Raw genomic sequence first — 6,000 nt, forward strand, 5'->3', positions numbered from 1 at the left:
GAATCATTGGGTACCATTTTCGAAGCCTGCTACCACAGGACTTTATCTGGATCATGATTCAAACAAAGTTTAAAACACACACACACACACACACACACACACTTAAGATAACTGGAAATTTGGAGGCTTAGTGAATACTAGATGATACTAGGGAAGTATTGTAAATTTTTTGTGTTATAGTAATTTTTAAAGATCCCTATTTTTTAGAGATGTATATGGAAATATTTAGAGATATAACAGTATAATATTTGGGATATACTTTAAAATGTTAGAGAGAAAGTGAGTAGTAGTATAAATGAAGCTGAATTGGTTATCAGTTGATAACTATTGATGCAGGGTGGTAGATAAATCAGAGATGATTGTTCTACATACTTTTATACTATTATATATGCTTAAAGTTTTCCACAATAAAAAAACATTTTAAGACATCCTAAGTAGAGTAGAAGACAAGACATAGGCTTTGTTATCTTTATAACCCATATTACTAGGAAAGGAATTAATACTCAAATTGTGTAAAGAATTATTACAATGTAAATTTTAAAAAAATAGATAATGCTCTTAACTACCACACTATAAACATAACTCATAAAGGAGGAAACCTGAAGACATGCTCAGCCACATGCTCATTATTATTTCACACCCACCACATAAAAATTTTAAAGTCTGACAATATTAACAGAACACTTATACATTACTGGTTGGAGAACAAATTGGTATATCCATTTGGAAAACAATTTGGCATTATCCAGTAAACATTTAAAAAACAAGTGTTTTTTATGACTCAGGAGAAATGTGTATCAGGGTATATGAGCAAGAAAATTCCTAACAGTATTATAACAGTAAAAAATGGAAACAACCCAACTGTCTATCAGTAGTAGAGTGGTTACATATACTACATATACAGTAGACTACAACAGTGAGGAAAATGTATCACAAATCCATGGACATGGATGACTGTCTAACAGTGTTGAATAAAAAAGCAACTCACAAAAGAATAGTACAGTAGGCTTTCACTTCTATAAATGAAAGAATCCATAAAAGTAAATAATATTCTGAGTACTAGCATAAGAAGTAAATCTATAAAGCAACAGAATGATAACCACAAAATCAAGGTAGTGATCGTCTCTTGCTACAGAAAGAAAGGAATGGACTAAGGCAGGGGGATACAAGGAATATAGAAGTAGTGTGATTATACATGCTGATTTACTCATAACAGACCTGTTTGCCTATTTTCCTGGTGTAATAACTAATAGCCCTCTTTCACTCTCAAAAGTGTCCTAGTTTGGAAAATAAAATATATGTTCATCATTTTTAAAATATCTTTTTTCCCTTTCACCTAGATGGAGGGTATTGTATAATTCTTCCTTATAGTATAAGTTCAGTTCAGTTCAGTTCAGTCGCTCAGTCGTGTCCGACTCTTTGTGACCCCATGAACCCCAGCACTCCAGGCCTCCCTGTCCATCACTAACTCTGGGAGTTCACCCAAAACCATGTCGATTGAGTTGGTGATGCCATCCAGCCATCTCATCCTCTGTTGTCCCCTTCTCCTCCTTCCCTCAATCTTTCCCAGCATCAGGGTCTTTTCCAATGAGTCAGCTCTTGGCATGAGGTGGCCAAAGTATTGGAGCTTCAGCTTCAACATCAGTCCTTCCAATGAACACCCAGGACTGATCTCCTTTAGAATGCACTGGTTGGATCTCCTTGCAGTCCAAGGGACTCTCAAGAGTCTTTTCCAACACCACAGTTCAAAAGCATCAATTCTTTGGTACTCAGCTTTCTTTATAGTCCAACTCTCACATCCATACATGACTATCAGAAAAACCATAGCCTTTACTAGATGGACCTTTGTTGGCAAAGTAATGTCTCTGCTTTTGAATATGCTGTCTAGGTTGGTCATAACTTTCCTTCCAAGGAGTAAGCGTCTTTTAATTTCATGGCTGCAGTCACCATCTGCAGTAATTTTGGAGCCCAGAAAAATAAAGTCTGACACTGTTTCCACTGTTTCCCCATCTATTTCCCATGAAGTGATGGGACTGGATGCCATGATCTTAGTTTTCTGAATGTTGAGCTTTAAGCCAACTTTTTCACTCTCCTCTTTCACTTTCATCAAGAGGCTCTTTAGTTCTTCATCACTTTCTGCCATAAGGGTGGTGTCATCTGCATATCTGAGGTTATTGATATTTCTCCCGGCAATCTTGATTCCAGCTTGTGCTTCTTCCAGTCCAGCGTTTCTCATGATGTACTCTGCATATAAGTTAAATAAGCAGTGTGGCAATATACAGCCTTGACGTACCCCTTTTCCTATTTGGAACCAGTCTGTTGTTCCATGTCCAGTTCTAACTGTTGCTTCCTGACCTGCGTATAGGTTTCTCAAGAGGCAGGTCAGGTGGTCTGGTATTCCCATCTCTTTCAGAATTTTCCACAGTTTACTGTGATCCATACAGTCAAAGGCTTTGGCATAGTCAATAAAGCAGAAATAGATGTTTTTCTGGAACTCTCTTGCTTTCTTGATGATCCAATGGATATTGGCAATTTGATCTCTGGTTCCTCTGCCTTTTCTAAAACCACCTTGAACATCTGGAAGTTCACAGTTCACATATTGCTGAAGGCTGGCTTGGAGAATTTTGAGTATTACTTTACTAGCATTTGAGATGAGTGCAATTGTGCAGAAGTTTGAGCAATCTTTGGCATTGCCTTTCTTTGGGATTGGAGTGAAAACTGACCTTTTCCAGTCCTGTGGCCACTGCTGAGTTTTCCAAATTTGCTGGCATATTGAGTGCAGCTCTTTTATGGCATCATCTTCCAGGATTTGAAGTAGCTCAACTGGAATTCCATCACCTCCACTAGCTTTGTTTGTAGTGATGCTTTCTAAGGCCCACTTGACTTCACATTCCAGGATGTCTGGCTCTAGGAGAATGATCACACCATTGTGATTATCTGGGTCATGAAGATCTTTTTTGTACAGTTCTTCTGTGTATTCTTGCCACCTCTTCTTAATATCTTCTGCTTCTGTTAGGTCCATACCATTTCTGTCCTTTATTGAGCCCATCTTTGCATGAAATGCTCCCTTGGTATCTCTAATTATCTTGAAGATCTCTGTAGTCTTTCCCACTCTATTGTTTTCCTCTGTTTCTTTGCACTGATCCTGAGGAAGCCTTTCTTATCTCTCCTTGCTATTCTTTGGAACTCTGCATTCAAATGGGTATATCTTTCCTTTTCTCCTTTGCTTTTTGCTTCTCTTCTTTTCACAGCTATTTGTAAGGCCTCCTCAGACAGCTATTTTGCTTTTTTTGATTTCTTTTTCTTGGGGATGGTCTTGATTACTGTCTCCTGTACAATGTCATGAATCTCCGTCCATAGTTCATCAGGCACTCTGTCTGTCAGATCTAGTCCCTTAAATCTTTCTCACTTCCACTGTATAGTCATAAGGGATTTGATTTAGGTCATACCTGAATGGTGTAGTGGTTTTCTCCACTTTCTTCAATTTCAGTCTGAATTTGGCAATAAGGAGTTCATGATCTGAGCCACAGTCAGCTCCCAGTTTGTTTTTGCTGACTGTATAGAGCTTCTCTGTCGCAGCTGCTATGCTTCTGCCCAATCATATAAAATATAGTAATCAAGTTATTCAACAAAAATGTCCTGTAAATGTGCTTCTTTATTAACACATTGAAAAACAAAATCTAGCAGAGGGTCAAATAATACCCAATTTTAAAGTACTGAATGTTAATTACTTCTTGAGATGTTTACAGCTATAGTAATGCAATGGGGAAATATTTGTGATTTTTATTGGTAAAAAAAATCATTGTTACTTCTGATAACACTGGTTTGTTGCTTATGTTCACAATTGAAAGAAATGCTAAATTTCACTTAGAGGTGTGCAAAAATTAAGTTATAATATTTTTGTCATCAAAATTCACAGAACTCTGTTTAAGACCTCAATTCATAGACTTGCTGACATCTGTTTTACTTCAGAGAGGTCATATTCCTTAGCCTCTCACTTTCTGGTTTGGGATTACACTCAAAATGAGATACAAGAACTAGTTTACTAGAAATAAAATAATATTTCTCTATGTGATGAACTTGAATGGGGAATATGTTAGAATGACTAGGTATACACACAGACAATGGGAATCTCAGAACTGCTTTAGAGTGTTTTATTTAAGAGGTTCAACAGTGATTCCAAACATGTACTGCCACGTGCAGTTATTCATAAAGAATTCATTATTGACACCACCATACCCTACAGTATACTATTTGTCAATACCTGCAGCAATGCAACAATCCAAAAGAAAATTCAAATAGCTGGATACCTGAAAGTTTCATTGCCTAAAAGCAAAACATCTGACAACTTTTTGATTTGCCTTTCTCATGATTTGATGTCCCAGCAGAACAACTGGGGAGCCTAATTCTGACCAACAAGGAAGAATTGTTTGGCTAATTGGAAGTGACAGAAACCTTGGGAGTGAACAACCACATACCAAGGATAATTATAAGAAGGTAACATGGGCCTTAAAATATAGTGTCAAGAAACCTGAAGCTCCCAAATGAAGTGAGACTTGCAAAACAAACAAAAAAAAAATTGCTAAGAGAAGGCAAAGAAGGGGCTTTTTAAAATTCTATTCAAAGGCAGAAGATCAAGAAAGGGAAAGCCCGCTTACAGCTTCTGTTGTAAGGTTAGAGCTGAGAGAGAAAGCAGACTTCCTAAATATTGTTTTCTTCATTCTCTACAAAGGAAACTTGAGAAGCAGGTTGACATAGTAGAAAAAACTCTGTGTATTTGTGAGGTCAGGCAAACTTGGATATAATTTTCTGTTTCAATACTCAGTTATATTAACCTGGGTCTCCTTGTCCCCATCTGTAAAATGGAGAAAAGTATTTCTTTCTCATAGGATTGTTCTGAGTAATGGAAGTAATGCATTCAAAACACTGAGCCAGGCTCCTAGTAGTGACTCAAGTAAATAGGAACTTACTAATATTACTCAAAAGAGTAGTATACATAGTGACAGGAAACAGTACTCTTCCCAAACAGAAGGAATCGTAAGAAAGTACCTAACAGTGCCAATTTAGAATCCATCATCTAATATGAAGTGCTTGTACTGCAGATTTGGGGGATGGAAGGGCGAGGGGTACAAATAAGACCTGAGAATTTTTCCCATCTTTGAGGAATTATGGAAAACAGAATATTGCTAGAATGACATGGGCAAATGTCTGCTTTAAGGGTGACACGTGGAAATCTAAAACCTGGAATTTGGGGGGCTGTTTCTTCCCGTTAGTGTAATATTCATTTGCCCAGGGAAGAGGGAATCAAAAAAAAAAAAAAAAAAAAAGCTGAAACAAAGGAGTAGATTGAATTTTCCAAAGAAGAGCACAATGTGAAGGCACAGTCTTCAAAGCTAAGGTGATGAAGAAAGAACAGATTTCTTGAATTTCCTCAAAACTTCCAGAGGTAAAACTTAAGAAGAAAAAAATTGTATCCTTAAGCAAGATGTAGTGGGTTGAATGCTGCTGCTGCTGCTAAGTCACTTTAATCATGTCCGACTCTGTGCGACCCCATAGATGGCAGCCCACCAGGCTCCCCTGTCCCTGGGATTCTCCAGGCAAGAACACTGGAATGGGTTGCCATTTCCTTCTCCAATGCATGAAAGTGAAAGTGAAGTCCCTCAGTCGTGTCCGACTCTTCGAGACCCCATGGATTGCAGCCTACCAGGCTCCTCCGTCCATGGGATTTCCCAGGCAAGAGTACTGGAGTGGGGTGCCATTGCCTTCTCCAGTGGGTTGAATAGTAGCACCCAAAAAGATAATGCCCATGTCTCAAGCCCTGGAACGGTGTGAATGTTACCTTATTTAGAAAAAGGGTCTTTGCAGATGTAATTAAGTTAAGGATCTGGAGATGAAGAGATCAGTCACCCTGGACTGTCTGATCGGCTGTAACTTCAATGACAAGCATCTTTATGTGACAGACTGAAGAGGAGACACAGGGAAGAGGCGGCCATGTGACAG

This window comes from Bos grunniens, chromosome 7 (assembly GCF_055505025.1).
Source record: "Bos grunniens cultivar Pamir isolate PY7600 chromosome 7, Bosgru_T2T1.0, whole genome shotgun sequence".
Taxonomy (NCBI): domain Eukaryota; kingdom Metazoa; phylum Chordata; class Mammalia; order Artiodactyla; family Bovidae; genus Bos; species Bos grunniens.